The sequence below is a fragment of the Podarcis muralis genome, chromosome 7, assembly GCF_964188315.1.
Source record: "Podarcis muralis chromosome 7, rPodMur119.hap1.1, whole genome shotgun sequence".
Classification (NCBI taxonomy): Eukaryota; Metazoa; Chordata; class Lepidosauria; order Squamata; family Lacertidae; genus Podarcis; species Podarcis muralis.
In genome coordinates this window covers 86,899,506-86,914,541 of record NC_135661.1, presented here as the reverse complement: position 1 = coordinate 86,914,541, position 15,036 = coordinate 86,899,506, and the positions used below count along the sequence as shown (strand labels likewise).

General features: G+C 45.1%; 1 pseudogene across 1 annotated transcript; it reads right to left on the bottom strand.

Annotated features, from left to right (window-relative positions):
- Positions 1-3,229: 3,229 nt before the first annotated feature.
- LOC144328519 (uncharacterized) lies at positions 3,230-13,287 on the bottom strand (annotated as a pseudogene). Its single transcript, XR_013393783.1, has 7 exons — positions 12,777-13,287; positions 11,197-11,683; positions 10,921-11,002; positions 10,584-10,666; positions 10,199-10,325; positions 8,977-9,917; positions 3,230-5,011 (listed from the first exon to the last, which is right to left on the bottom strand). The product of XR_013393783.1 is annotated as an uncharacterized LOC144328519 (transcript).
- Between the last annotated feature and the right edge of the window lie 1,749 nt (positions 13,288-15,036).

Below are 15,036 nucleotides of genomic sequence, written 5' to 3'. Positions count from 1 at the left end.
TGCACACTTCTTCAGATACGAATCTGAAGAAGTGTGCATGCACACGAAAGCTCATACCAAGAACTAACTTAGTTGGTCTTTAAGGTGCTACTGGAAGGAAATTTTTTTGTTTTGACACATTTTCATAATTAAACTTATCTTCAATAAATCTAATTTCTTCTATCTACCTAGCAACTATTACTGAAGTTCCTCGAATGCTGCAACAGAATTTAAACTACTATATTTATTTTTCAGATATTCTTTAAAAACCTCCCATTTAGAAACAAATTCCTGTTTTGATTTATTCTTTATCTTTTCTGATAAACCATCTAATTCGGCATATTCTGTCAGCTTTTGGATCCAATCTTGTATAGAGGGGATTTCATTACTCTTCCATTTTGCTGCTATCAAAACTCTTGCTGCCGCCGTCGCATATAAAAAGATACCCTTCCTCTTTTGTGGAATATCCAAATCTGTTATTCCCAGGAGGTAGGCCTCTGGTTTTTTACTGAAAGAGATCTTTAGCATTTTTTGCAGTTCTGCATGTATACTCTCCCAGAATACCTGTATTTTCCTACATATCCACCACATATGGTAGAATGTTCCTGAGTCTCCGCATCTCCAACAATTACTTGACACATTTTTATACATTTTTGAAAGTTTCCATGGTGTTAGATACCATCGATGTTGCATTTTTTGAAAGTTCTCTCTAATCGTGTAACAGTTTGTGAATTTCCAATTGATCTTCCATAAATTTTCCCATTGGGCCATGGTTATTGAATGGCCAAAATCCTGGGACCACCTCACCATTGCCACTGTTACCTCCTCCTCCTTGACTGTCCAGTCAAGGAGGAGTCAGTAAGTTTTGGAAAGAGTTTTTCTTTTAGAATTTACAAGATCAGATTCGAATCGAGAAATTTCTACTGAGAACCCCTTTTGTTTGTCAGATTTAAGTTTTTCAAATAACTGATGGTATTGGAACAAGTCTGAAATGTGTTCTCTTATTTCCTCAATTTTTTTTAATTTTATTTGGTTATCTTCATTTTTTGGAGTATTTTATATGTTGGCCAGCTTTCCTGAGTATTTTTCCATTTTACTGCTATGGCTTCTACTGGAGAAGTCCACCACGGGACTTTAGGCTCCATCAGGTCTTTATATTTTTCCCATACAGCAAAGAGTGACTTTCTTATTATATGGTTGGTAATTTTTTTATGAATTTTCGCTTTTCCATATATTAGGTAACCCCAACGGTTGTCGAAACCTTCCAGGTCCAGGAGGTCCGGATCCTGCAACGTGCACCAATCTTTTAGCCAGGTGAAACAGGCTGCCTCGTAGTAAAGTTTTAGGTCGGGTAGGGAAAAGCCTCCTCTCTCTTTTATGTCTATTAAGATCAGGTGTTTAATCCTAGGTTTCTTCCCTTCCCACAGGAATTTGGAAATTTCTCTTTGCCATATCTTGAGACAACCTGCTTCACCCAGTATCGGAATCATTTGAAATAAAAAGATTAATTTTGGAAGCACGTTCATCTTTATAATGGAAATCCTACCCAGAAATGTTAATTTTAGTTTACTCCAGGTTACCAAGGTTTTTCTAATCTCTAACCAAGTTTTGGTGTAATTATCCTGAAATAAGTTTATGTTCTTGGGGGTGATCCAAATACCCAAGTATTTTGCTTTTGAAGAGATTTTCAGGCCCAATATTTTTTCTAAGTCGTCCTTTTCTTCTGTGGTTACATTTTTAACAAGCATTTTTGTTTTTGTTATATTCAGCTTAAAGCCTGCCACTTCTCCAAATTCTTTAATCAGTTCCAGCACCCTTTTCAGACTTTCTTTAGGGTTTTCAGTCATAACAAGTAAATCGTCCGCAAAAGCTTTAATTTTATATGTTTTGTTTCCCAGAGTGATGCCTTTAACAAGCTGATCCCTTCTTATCTGATTGTTCAAGGCTTCCATCACCAAGATAAATATCAGTGGAGACAGTGGGCAGCCCTGTCTGGTTCCCTTGTTTATTTTGCACTCCTCAGTAATTCTTCCGTTGATGATCAATTTTGCATATTGTTCCAAATAGATGGCATTTATTCCTTTACAAATATTTTCTCCCAGTCCAATTTCTTCTTAATTTTTTCATAAACTTCCAGGACACGTTATCAAAAGCTTTTTCAGCATCCATCAACATAATAGCTGCTGGTTTATCAATTTTAATATCCAAATATTCCAATACATTAATCACACATCTAATATTGGATTGCATAAATCGTCCGGGAAGAAATCCGGTTTGAGCTTTATGAATTATCTCTTTCAGCACAATTTTTAATCTATTTGCAAGAATGTCTGCGAATATCTTGTAATCGTTATTTAGCAGTGCAATGGGTCTGTAATTGGCCATGTTTGAGGCATCTGTTCCCTGTTTATGGATAAGAGTAATAAAGCTGTCCTTCCAGGTTTTCGGAAGCTTTCCATTTGCCAGAATATTATTCATTAGGTCTTTCATGGGAAGAAATAATGCTTGTTCTAACATTTTATAGTAATTAGCTGGAAGACCATCTGGGCCCGGTGTCTTTCCTAATTTTGATCTCTGTATAGTTTGTTGCACCTCCATAGCTGTTATTGGTGAGTTCAATATTTCAGTTTTTTCCTTAGGTATTATTGGTAGTTTATTCTTGCCCAAATAGTCAATTATTTTTTCTAGAGTCTCTGGACCTTCTTTATATAGTTTTCCAAAAAAACTAGCAAAGTTTTTACTAATTTCCTTCGGTTCTTAAATCCATTTGTCTTCAATTTTAATTTTATTGATAATTCTATCTTCCTTTTTCTTCTTTAATTGCCAGGCCAGAAGTTTGCCAGGTTTATTTGCAAACTCAAAATTTCTATGTCTCAACCATTTCATCTTCCATTCTATCTCTTCATTTATTATCATGGAGAATTGCGTCTGTAAAATTTTTATACTTTGCTTAATTAATTCATCATCTGGTTTTTGGAAAAGGATCCTTTCTTTTTTTCTAATTTCCTCCCAGATCTCCATTTTCTTCTTCTCCTTTATTTTCCTTTGGAATGCGTTTTGTTGTATAAAGAAGCCTCTTATGATGGCTTTACCCGCGTCCTAAAGTTGTTGAGCTTTTTAAGGGCCAATTTTCCTACTTTCTGTGTGAACCTGTTTAGTGTTGTGGAATGAGGGAACCATCTGGCTGCAAGGGAACCCTAGAGGCCAACCTGTGGGAAAGTGGTTGTGGGAAGTAAAAGGGAAAGTCAGGTGTGTCATGTGGTCTTTTATTGTGGGCTGGACCTCCCAGGTTTATTTTGATGGCCATTTAATTATTAGAAGAGAGAGTCATATTAGGTATATGTAATCCTCTACAGAAGCACGTGTGTTGGATAGCGAGCAAAGAAAAACAGCCATTTCCTGTTTTAAAGGATGCAAGGCAAGCACACACAGAGCCACTCTAGCAGAGCTTAAATCCAATCTTTAGCCATTCAAAAATGAAGCAATGCAAGAGACAGTATTCTATGAATACAGTTCAGCCACAAAAATTAAAAGGTCTGGAAAACAAGCTGGGCACGTTTAGCCTGAAGAGGAGACTGAGAGGAGACACGATGGACCTCCTGTTTGGCTGCCATGGCGAACAGCTGTACCCATAACAGCGGAGCCCTTTCGTGCGGATAACGAGGATAATATGGGAGTAATTATCCTCCCAACTGCCCCCCCAGGGCTGGGGGGGGAGCAGCCCACCCGCAGATTGTCTGATACCTGCTGCCTGTCCTGAAGGAATGCGGGGGGCAGGGGGATGCTGGGTGTATCGCGCATCACAGCAACTCTCCAAAGCCGGCGCCAGGAGTGGAGGACTCCTCTGTCTTTTAAGATTAAAAAATTGGACTTAACTAACAGGCAGGCTCTGAACTAGAGGAGATAAAATAACTTGCTAATTTAACCAGCCACTGAGAAGGATTCGATTTGGAGAAAGACTTTAGTTACGACAAGGGCAACTGTTTGAAATACACAAGCATGCCTGAAACAGCATTTTGCTGCCATTGTGGTTTAAATATAATACTGACTGGGTGAAGATTCCATACCAATAAAACAACAATACAATATACAAAGAATAAAAATTAAAAGTCCGTTATATAGAATACATTGTAGGGTTTTGAGTCAATAGTCAAATAGTGGAGCTTATTTGAATTGTCCCAGCTAAAAAACGTGCAACCTTTGCTCTCACCTGCTCATCCTGATCTGCCAAGAGATTGGAAACTGTGAAGAAGGTATTAAACACCTTGGCCAAGAACTTGCAAGTCACAATTCTGGATACGTAGTTAAAATAGCTATGGGGCACCAGATGTGGCAAAGAACCCAGCTACAATACTCACCTCATACAAACTAAAGTATCCTAAAAATAAATCTGTATACAGCCACTACTATAATTTGCCCCCAAAGTGAGTTCTTTGATGTGAAGCGAGACGCGCCCTGTGACTGCTCTTTCCACATTCTTGGCACTAAAATAGTTTCACCTCGCTGTGAATTCTTTGATGGATCCTGAGTTTGGCCTTCTCAATGAATCTCTTTCCACATTCCAAGCACTGATAGGGTTTCTCCCCTGTATGAATTCTGTGATGGGTTGTGAGATGGGAACTCTGGGTGAATTTCTTTCCACATTCCGAGCACTGATATGGTTTCTCCCCTGTATGAATTCTCTGATGGACAGTGAAATGGCCTCTGTCAATGAAGCCCCTTCCACATTCCAAGCACTGATAAGGTATTTCCCCTTTTGGAATTCTCTGATGGGAAGTTAAACTGCCCTTTCTTCTGAAGCCCTTGCCACATTCCAAGCACTGATGGGGTGTCTCTCCTGTATGAATTGTTTGATGGCCTTTTCGAATAAAGCTCTTGGCACATTCCAAGTACTGATAGGGTTTCTCCTCTGTATGACTTCTCTGATAGATAGTAAGATGGCTTTTTATTCTGAATCTCTTTCCACATTCCAAGTACTGATAGGGTTTCCCCCCTGTATGAATTCTTTGATGTACAGTAAGCTGGCCTTCCCCTTCATGGATCACTGCCTTGCTGCGGTGAAGGGGCTTGAATAACTCAGAGAAGCTATGAGCTATGCCATGCAGGCCCACCCAAGATGGACAGGTCATAGTGGAGAGTTTTGACCAAACGTGATCCACCTGGAGCAGGAACCGGCAAGCCACTCCAGTATCTCTGCCAAGAAAAAACTCCATGGACAAAGACAACAGGCATATAAAAGTTATGACGCTGGAAGATGAGCCCCTCAGGTCAGAAGGCGTCCAACATGCTACTGAGGAAGAGCAGAGGACAAGTACAAGTAGATTCAGAGCTGATGAAGTGGCTGGGCCAAAGCCAAAAGGTCGCTCAGTTGCGGATCTGCCTGGAAGCAAAAGGAAAGTCCAATGCTGTAAAGCAGGGGTCTGCAACCTTTAAGACAAAAAGAGCCACTTGGACCCGTTTCCGAGGGAAAAAAACTGGGAGCCGCAAAACCATTGCGACATTTAAAACAAATATATATCCGGAGCCGCGATCTGACAGCGGGCGGGAAGGTGACGTCGGGATGGTGCGTGACTAACGCACGCACCGCCCCCATGAGACGTCACAGCATGTACAGTGCCCACCACAGTGGGGAGTGTCGGGGTGCACAATGCGCCTCCTCCCCTCGCTAGTATCCGCCCCGGAGCCGCGGCAAAGGTGTAAAAGAGCCACATGTGGCTCCGGAGCCGCGGGTAGCAGACCCCTGCTGTAAAGAAAAATATTGCATAGGAACCTGAAATGTAAGAACCATGAACCTTGGTAAGTTGGATGTGGTCAAAAATGAGATGGCAAGAATAAATATTGACATCCTGGGCATCAGTGAACTAAAATGGACGGGATTGGGCAAATTCAGTTCGGATGACCATCATATCTACTACTGTGGGCAAGAATCCCGTAAAAGAAATGGAATTGCCCTCATAGTCAACAAAAGAGTGGCGAAAGCTGTACTGGGATGCTATCTCAAAAATGATAGAATGAGCCAGACATCCTGGAGAGTGAAGTCAAATGGGCCTTAGAAAGCACTGCTAATAACAGGGCCAGTGGAAGAGATGATATTCCAGCTGAACTATTTAAAATTTTAAAAGGTGATGTTGTTAAGGTGCTACACTCAATATGCCAGCAAATTTGGAAAACTCAGCAGTGGCCAGAGGATTGGAGAAGATCAGTCTACATCCCAATCCAAAGAAGAGCAGTGCCAAAGAATGCTCGAATTACCGCACAATTGCACTCATTTCACACGCTAGCAAGGTTATGTTTAAAATTCTACAAGGCAGGCTTAAGCAGTATGTGGACCGAGAACTCCCAGAAGTGCAAGCTGGATTTAGAAGAGGCAGAGGAACCAGAGACCAAATTGCAAGCATGCACTGGATTATGGAGAAAGCCACAGAGATCCAGAAAGACATAAAGATGTGTAAAAATGGATTGTTAACAGGGGATAATTTAAAGTTATAATATATTAAGATTAAAGATTAGGATAAAGATAAAGAGGGAAAGGATTTGCTGAACCAACCAATTGAACTGGATACAAAAAATGGAGGTGTGAGGAGGTCTGGGGAACAAGCGAATGAAAGATAAGACATGAAAAGATTGAATTGTTTTTAACTGTTTTTATTTTGTATTTTTTATTTTTCTTTTTTTCTTTTTGTAATATTTTGAAAACTTTAATAAAAATCTTTTAAAAGATCTAAATTGAAAACTCATAAAAAAGAGAGAGTTCCAGAAAGACAAATACTTCTGCTTCATTGACTATGCAAAAGCCTTTGTGTTGACCACTGCAAACTATGGCAAGTTCTTAAAGAAATGGGAGTGCCTGATCACCTCATCTGTCTCCTGAGAAATCTCTATGTGGGACAAGAAGCTACAGTTAGAACTGGATATGGAACAACTGATTGGTTCAAAATTGGGAAAGGATTACGACAAGGCTGTACAGTGGTGCCTCGCAAGACGAAATTAATTCGTTCCGCAAGTTTTTTCTTCTTGCGAGTTTTTCGTCTTGCGAAGCACGGTTTCCCATAGGAATGCATTGAAAATCAATCAATGCGTTCCTAGGGAAACCGACTTCAGACCAGGTCCGGGGACAGTCTGTCCCCCGACCTCTTCTGAAGGCTGGGGGGGGGGGGAAGGGCTTTTCTTCCCACCCCCAGCATTTTAAAAAACCCCGGGACAGCGGAGGACTTCTCCGCTGTCCGGGGCGATCTTAAAATGCTGGCGGGCGGCATTTTAAAATCGCCCCGGGACAGCAGAGGACTTCTCCGCTGTCCGGGGCGATTTAAAAGCCCCTGGGAAGGCAGGCAGGGGGGACAAAGACTTTTGCCCCCCGCCAGCCTTCAGAAGAGGTCCTGGACCTCTTCTGAAGGCTGGCGGGGGGCGAAAGTCTTTGCTCCCCCCCCCACCTGCCTTCAAAAGCAGCATGCCGAAGCCTGCGCGCGCTGAGATCAGCGCGCCCAGGCTTCGCGGACCTCTCCGCAAGCAGCGGGAGCGCTCCTGCTGCTTGCGGAGAGTTGCCAGCATGCCGAAGCCTGCGCGCGCTGAGATCAGCGCGCCCAGGCTTCGCGGACCTCTCCGCAAGCAGCGGGAGCGCTCCCGCTGCTTGCGGAGAGTTGCCAGCAGAAGCCTGCGCGCGCTGAGATCAGGGGGGAGCAAAGACTTTTGCCCCCCGCTGGCCTTCAGAAGAGGTCCAGGACCTCTTCTGAAGGCCAGCGGGGGGCAAAAGTCTTTGCTCCCCCCCGCCTGCCTTCAAAAGCCGTCCGGGATAGCGGGAAGCGCTTCCCTGCTATCCCGGACTGCTTTTAAAATGCTGGCGGTGGGGAGCAAAGCCTTTCGCCCCCCGCCAGCCTTCCTGGACCTCTTCTGAAGGCCGGGGGGGGGGAAGGCTTTGCTCCCCACCGCTAGCATTTAAAAGAGGTCCCCGGAGATTTCCCTATGGGCTTTCGTCTTGCGAAGCAAGCCCATAGGGAAATTGGTTTTGCGAAGCGCCTCCAAAACAGAAAACCCTTTCGTCTAGCGGGTTTTCCGTCTTGCGAGGCGTTCGTCTTGCGGGGTACCACTGTATATTGTCTCCCTGCTTATTTAATTTATATGCAGAAGTCATCATGCGAAAGGCTGGGCTGGATGAATCCCAAGCCGGAATTAAGATTACCGGAAGAAATATCAACAACCTCAGATATGCAGATGACACAACCTTGATGGCAGAAAGTGAGGAGTTAAAGAACCTTTTAATGAGGGTGAAAGAGGAGAGCGCAAAATACGGTCTGAGGCTCAACATCAAAAAAACTATGATCATGGCCACTGGTCCCATCACCTCCTGGCAAATACTGTAGAAGGGGAAGAAATTGAGGCAGTGAGAGACTTTACTTTCTTGGGCTCCATGATCACTGCAGATGGTGACAGCAGTCACGAAATTAAAAGATGCCTGCTTCTTGGGAGAAAAGCAATGACAAACCTAGACAGCATCTTAAAAAGCAGAGACTTCACCTTGCCAACAAAGGTCTGTATAGATAAAGCTATGGTTTTCCCAGTAGTGATGTAGGGAAGTGAGAGCTGGACCGTAAAGAAGGCTGATCGCCGAAGAATTGATGATTTTGAATTGTAGTGCTGGAGGAGACTCTTGAGAGTCCCATGGACTGCAAGAAGATCAAACCTCTCCATTCTGAAGGAAATCAGCCCTGAGCGCTCACTCGAAGGACAGATCCTGAAGCTGAGGCTCCAATACTTTGGCCACCTCATGAGAAGAGAAGACTCCCTGGAAAAGACCCTGATGTTGGGAAAGATAAAGGGCACAAAGGGAGGGAGAAGGGGACGACAGAGTACAAGATGGTTGGACAGTGTTCTCGAAGCTACCAGCATGAGTTTGACCAAATTGCGGGAGGCAGTGGAAGACAGGAGTGCCTGGCGTGCTCTGGTCCATGGGGTCACAAAGAGTCAGACACTACTAAACAACAACAAGCTGGCCTTGGTGACTGAAGCTTTTTCCACATTCCAAGCAATGATAGTGTTTATCTCCAGTATGAATTCTTTGATGGGAAATGAAATTTATTTTCCAAGTGAAGCTCTTTCCACATTCCAAGCACTGATACGGTTTCTCCCCTGTATGAATTCTTTGATGTACAGTAGCTGGCCTTGTTTACTGAAGCTTTTTCCACATTCCAAGCAGTGATAAGGTTTCTCCCCTTTATGAATTCTTTGATGTATAGTAAGATGGCCTTGGTGATTGAAGCTTTTTCCACATTCCAAGCAGTCATAGGTTTTATTTCCAGTAAGAATTCTCTGATGGGAAGTGAAACTTATTCTCCAAGTAAACCTCTTTCCACATTGCAAGCACTGATATGGTTTCCCCCCAGAATGAATTCTGTGATGGACAATGAGCCGGCTGCTCTGACTGAAGCTCTTTCCACATTCCAAGCACTGATAAGGTTTCTCCCCTGTATGACTTCTCTGATGGACAGTGAGTGCGCTTGATATTCTGAACCTCTTTCTACATTCCAAGCACTGATAAGGTTTCTCCCCTGTATGAATTCTTTGATGTATAGTAAGCTGGCCTTGTTGAATGAAGCTTTTTCCACATTCCAAACAGTGATAAGGTTTCTCCCCTGTATGAATTCTGTAATGGGAAGTTAAAGCGCCCGATTGATTGAAGCTCTTTCCACACTCTTGGCACTGATAGGGTTTCTCCCCTGTATGAATTCTCTGATGGACAGTGAGCTTGTTTTTCTCCCTGAAGCTCTTTCCACATTCCAAGCACTGATAGGGTTTCTTCTCAAGGGGATTTCTTTGATTTGAAGTGGAATGGGAGCTCTGACGGAAGCTCTCTCTGCACTCTGAATATGGATATGACTTCCCCACTCTGTGGATTTTGTTGTGGCCTCCCTTGTTCTTCAGCTCCAATTCATCACCACCTGCAACTGAGAGAGAAACGGATTGGAGCTTCATGGGATCTGTGCCATCTCTAATGTCACTCGTCTCTTTAGTCAACCCAGGACAGAAAGAAGCAAGAACAGAAACAAAAAATGTGACAAATGATGATAATGATAATAGTCTTCCATCCAAGGTTTTCTGTGGGAGTATTAGAATCCTAGGGGCTGCGGGTGGTGCTGTTGAGCCCCATCAAAAAATCAAAGGTTCCTCCCATAGATATATGTCTTAAATTTCAAAGCAAATAGGATGATCCAAGAGGAATCCTTACCGAGAGAGTCCAAGATCCCACGATTCTCCTCCGTGACTTCCTTGTGAAGAGCTCTCAGGTCAGGATCCAGCAACGCCCACTCCTCATCTGTGAAATGCACAGCTACATCTTCAAAGCACACTGGACCCTAAAAGAAAAAGATAAAGGTTGTCCTCTTAGACAACATCAACGTGCGCAGGGGGGCAATGACAGGGGGATGAGTCGGGGAAAGCCCCATTGTGCGACTGATGGGGTGAATCCTAGCCACTCTTTGGTGTGGTGTGTAAACTGCTTAGAAGCCTATTTTAGCATTCAGCCCTTCTTTCCTTGGCGGTTCCTCCCACCTTTCCTCTGTGTCCAACCCGTCCATGACATCCTCTTTCCCCACATGGCTCCTTCCTCCTACCTGCTCTGCTTCCACAGGGGCAGCTTCCCCTTCGCCACCAAGAAAAGATGGAGAAACAGGTCTTGCTGGCATCGTTCTGGCTCCTACGAGAGAAAAAGGTAAGTGCACGCTTCACTCAAAGGAAAACTGTAGGTGGGCCTTCAAAAAAGTAAGAGTAGCCACGTAAATGTGGACGTTGGTAACCATTTCACATATTAGTTGTGCTAAAATACATCCCCCTTTCTCTGGGCTCTTGGCCCCCTGTGACCTCCACCAAAAGATGAGAATAATTCACGGATTAGTTTCAAAATCCACAACATGTGATAAAATGGGGGAGAAAAAACTCCTTCCTCCTTACCCAGTGGCCTCTCTCTGGAGTCCAACGGAGTTCTCTCTACCTCAGAAGAATCGGGACCCATTTCTGGAAACTGATCCTTCCCCTGCAAGAGCAACAAGCATTCAAAAGAATTAGATTGGAACTGGAATGGCAAAGGGCACACACACTTTAGGGGTATCGGATATCATTCCTCGGATCATTTCCAAAAAAAGGATGACAAAATTAGTAGAGAATTGGGGGATACTCTTCCTCAAGTTTGGAGCCCCATGAAATTATCCAGAGGAAAGTCTCTCTCACCTGCTGCTCTGCCTGACTCAGGAGGAAACCTTCAGCCAGGGCCACTGCCTGGGAACTGGTCTCCGCTCCACATTCCCTCACCCAGCTCTCGATCTCTGGTGGAAGGACAGCCAGGAACTGCTCCAAGATCACCAGGTCCAGCATCTCAGCTTTCGTGTGGGTTTCTGGTTTCAGCCACTGACGGCAAAGACGGTAGAGTCGGTTGCAAACCTCTCGGGGTCCTTTGGCCTCCTGGTTGCAAAGCCGCCTGAGTTGCTGGCTCTGCACATCTGAGCGGAGGGTGTCCTCCTCACCCAGGATCCTTTGGACAGACTTTCCCCAGATTCCTCCATGGCTAAGGGTTTGGATGGAATGGCCTCTTCCTGCTTCAGGCCCAGCTGAGTCTTGCTCATCCATCTCAGTTCTCAGGACACCTCCAAGAAATCGAAAGAAGTCCCTACGTCTTCTGCCAAGTTCTGCCTGTCTTAATGAGAGGATTTAGCAAATCCTAAAAAGAAAAAATATTTTTCAAATATAAAATAATACACAGCCAGGTGAATAGACATGTTCGCTCGCAAGTGTGGATGAGTTTTGCTAGGAACCAGGGCTGCACTGCAAAACACTTCTGAGACTGAGCTTTCTTTAAAAAATAAAGGAAGGAAGAAGGAAGGAAGTCAGAATGGATGAGTGAGTCATCTGTACTAAGTGTAATTGGGACCCAAGGCTATAGTGGGATTCCCTCTCACCCCCAAATGTTAGGGCACATTTCTTTCCTGCTTCTGCCTCATGTTGCAGCACTTGCAATCTCCCACATTCTCAAGACTCCTGGGGTGGGTCCATCTTTCTTTATTCTGAGGGCCAGATCTTTACCTGGCCAACCATGAGAGTAAAGTGGGTGGGGCCAAAGAACAGGTGTGTGGGACCAAATAACCTGTGGGGGGGAGGCCAAAGGACAGTGTTTTAAAAAAGAGAGATGTAGGATTTGCCTACTGTCTGCGATTGTAATAATTTTATACTCTTTGTAATAGTCCATGCCGCTCTCTCCTTGCATCCTTTATTCTGTTATCACCAGGTTGGGCTTTGCTTTCCTTTTGGGTGAAGACAGTCCAGCCTCCTGTTCTCACTGAGGCCAACCTGGGGCCTCTTCTGGGAAGCCCACCAGCAGGGCTGGAGCCCAGGGATAACTCTCTCCCCCTGCATGGCTGCCCCCAACTGTGGGAGCCTGGAGCCATCGCTAGCCCTCTGCTCCTCCCTGAATTGCCCTCACCCTCTTCTCAAGACATCTGGCTTGGTGGCCATCCCTTCCTCCTGTGGATGGGATTTCCATGGGTCTACCTGCACACTGCGAAATGGAAGGACTTTATTTATTTCTACCTCCAAATGTGTCTGTCTGGCTGCCACCTGCGTTAATGAACGTGACTGCTTCCTCAATCCCATTGGGGTTCCTTTGCATGTCCTTTTCTTCCTGACTCAGTGACCCCCCCCCCTCACCAAAGGAGCATGCGGCGTCTTGATGCTAAGGAAAAAGAGAGTTGCAGACCTCCTGGACCTTCCCCACTTCTCCCCAATGCACCCTAAGGCAGAAAAGAGAGGGAACTCACCAGGTCCCTGAAGGGAAACTGAGGCAGCTCCTGCAGAGGAGACGAAAGCCACCTTCCCCCTCTTGCAGGGAGCGGGAGGGGCTTTTGTTCGGGAGGACCTCGTCCATCTTTTATTTCCTGTCCTGTCTAGGAATGCAGCTCATTTCCTTTTAACCCTTGCAAGGTGGAGCAAACCAAGCTCTGAGGACCCACGTGAATTGCAGAAACAAACCCGAATAAGGCAGAAGAGCTCAGTTAGTAGAAAATGAGTCTCTCTGATCTCAGGGTCTTGGGTTCGAGCTCCAGGTTGGGCAAGAGATTCCTGCCGCGGGTTGGGCTAGATGAATTTGGGGGTGCCTAAGAAGAATGTCTCCCTGGCCCCCGTGGCTGGCCTTCTGCGCTGTTCCTTGGAGCCCTTGCAAAGCGGAGCTCCCCAGGCCCCCTTCTCTCTCTTCTTGGGGGACCCTCCTGGCTGCCCTGCCCCCTGGGGACTCCCCCATCTCCCCAAGACAACCTAAGCAGAAGAGGAAGGAGACTCACCGGATCCCAGAAGGCGCCACCGAGGCAGCACTTGCGGAGCAGAGAGAAAACAGCCCTCCTCCTTGAAGGAAGGGATGGGGGAGAACCTTCTCCCTTTATTTCCGGTCCTCTCTAGGAAACCAGCTCAGTTCCTTTTAACCCTTGGCGAGCCGGGCTCCTCCTCTCTCCCCCCTCTCTCCCTCTGCAAAGCCGTGGCCCGGGCAAGGCCTGCACCCGGAGGGGGGGCCTTATTTGGGGGACCCCCGGACTGGCCTCTGAGCTGCTCCCTCCCTCGGAAACAGGAGCAGGAGGAGCACGAAAGGTCCTGCAAGGACATCCTCTTGGCGGGCCTTTTCCTCGCCACCAGCCTGGCTCTCATTTTGATGCCAGCAGCACCTTGAAAGGACCGAGACCTTAAAACCGCACCTGCCTCTCCCCGACCCCATTTCCTTCGGCGTTACTCTCTTATTTTCTCTTCCTAATACAGTGGTACCTCGGGTTACGAACTTAATTCGATCTGGAGCTCTGTTCTTAACCTGAGGTACCACTTTAGCTAATGGGGCCTCCCGCTGCCGCCCTGCGATTTCTGTTCTCATCCTGAGGTAAAGTTCTTAACCCGAGGTACTACTTCCACATTAGCGGAGTCTGTAACCTGAAGTGTTCGTAACCTGAGGTGTTTGTAACCCGAGGTACCACAGTAAGGCATTTTCCTTTTAATATTTCCTATTTTCCCAAATAAAGACAACCCTTCTTGTGATATGTGGATGCTCTAGATAAACTTACATATAACTATTAGTATCACCATGTAGAACTACAATCTGTTCTGGAAGACATTCAAAAACTCAGGCGCAAATGAAAAAATGGGGGGGAAAGCAACAAAAGTGCTTCAACGTCTAAGACGCGTTCAAAAACAGAAGCAATTACTTCCAGGTTTTTGGCATTTGAAAACTGAAACATTCAGGTACCAAGATGCTAAAAACCCGAGGTTCCACTGTATATCAAATAAAATTTGTCTAGTATCCTTTAGATGTCACTATATAATCTTGCTTCTCCCGCCTAACAATCAAGCTACAGAAATGAGGATGGAAACTTTGTACCTGGGATGCAAAATGTTATTGAAACAATGCAATGAGATTCTGTTTCCTCTTAAACGCATTTCTGCCCTTGCGCTCTTCCCTTCATCTTCTTCCATCTTTGAAGGCATACCCTGGAGGACCCTAAAGCAAACAAACTTGTCCATCTCTTGCTCCCAACTCCCTTTGGCGTGGGATGAACCAAGAACTCTGCTTCCTCATGGATACGATTCTTTCATCTTGGCATACGCCCATAGTGAATAATCGGAGGACAGCAGAAAGGGAATCCTTGACTTAAGCTTCTCACAGAAGAAAGGAAAATATAAAGTATGTGAATTGCTCGTGTGATCAGAATTTGCTTCTATATCACAGGTTCATGACCCAGTGGAGGGAATACTTGAAATAAAAACTCAGAACCAAGAGAATGAGAGCAATCTCAGCATCCTGCAGGGACCTGGTTTATTCAAACTACTGCAATAGGGACAGCCTTGCTAACCTGCTGTTCAGCAGAACGGCTAGTTCAAAAAGGCTGCCAGGAGGCATATTAGAAGATCATATACACAACACAGAAAGACTGATAAAATGCCATGACACTCTTCCACTTGATTCAAGAAAAGTTACAGGTCATGGGATGCCTGGCTTCATGCGGATATCGAGTCCTCTGAAATTACCTTGCTGTGTCCCCGAGT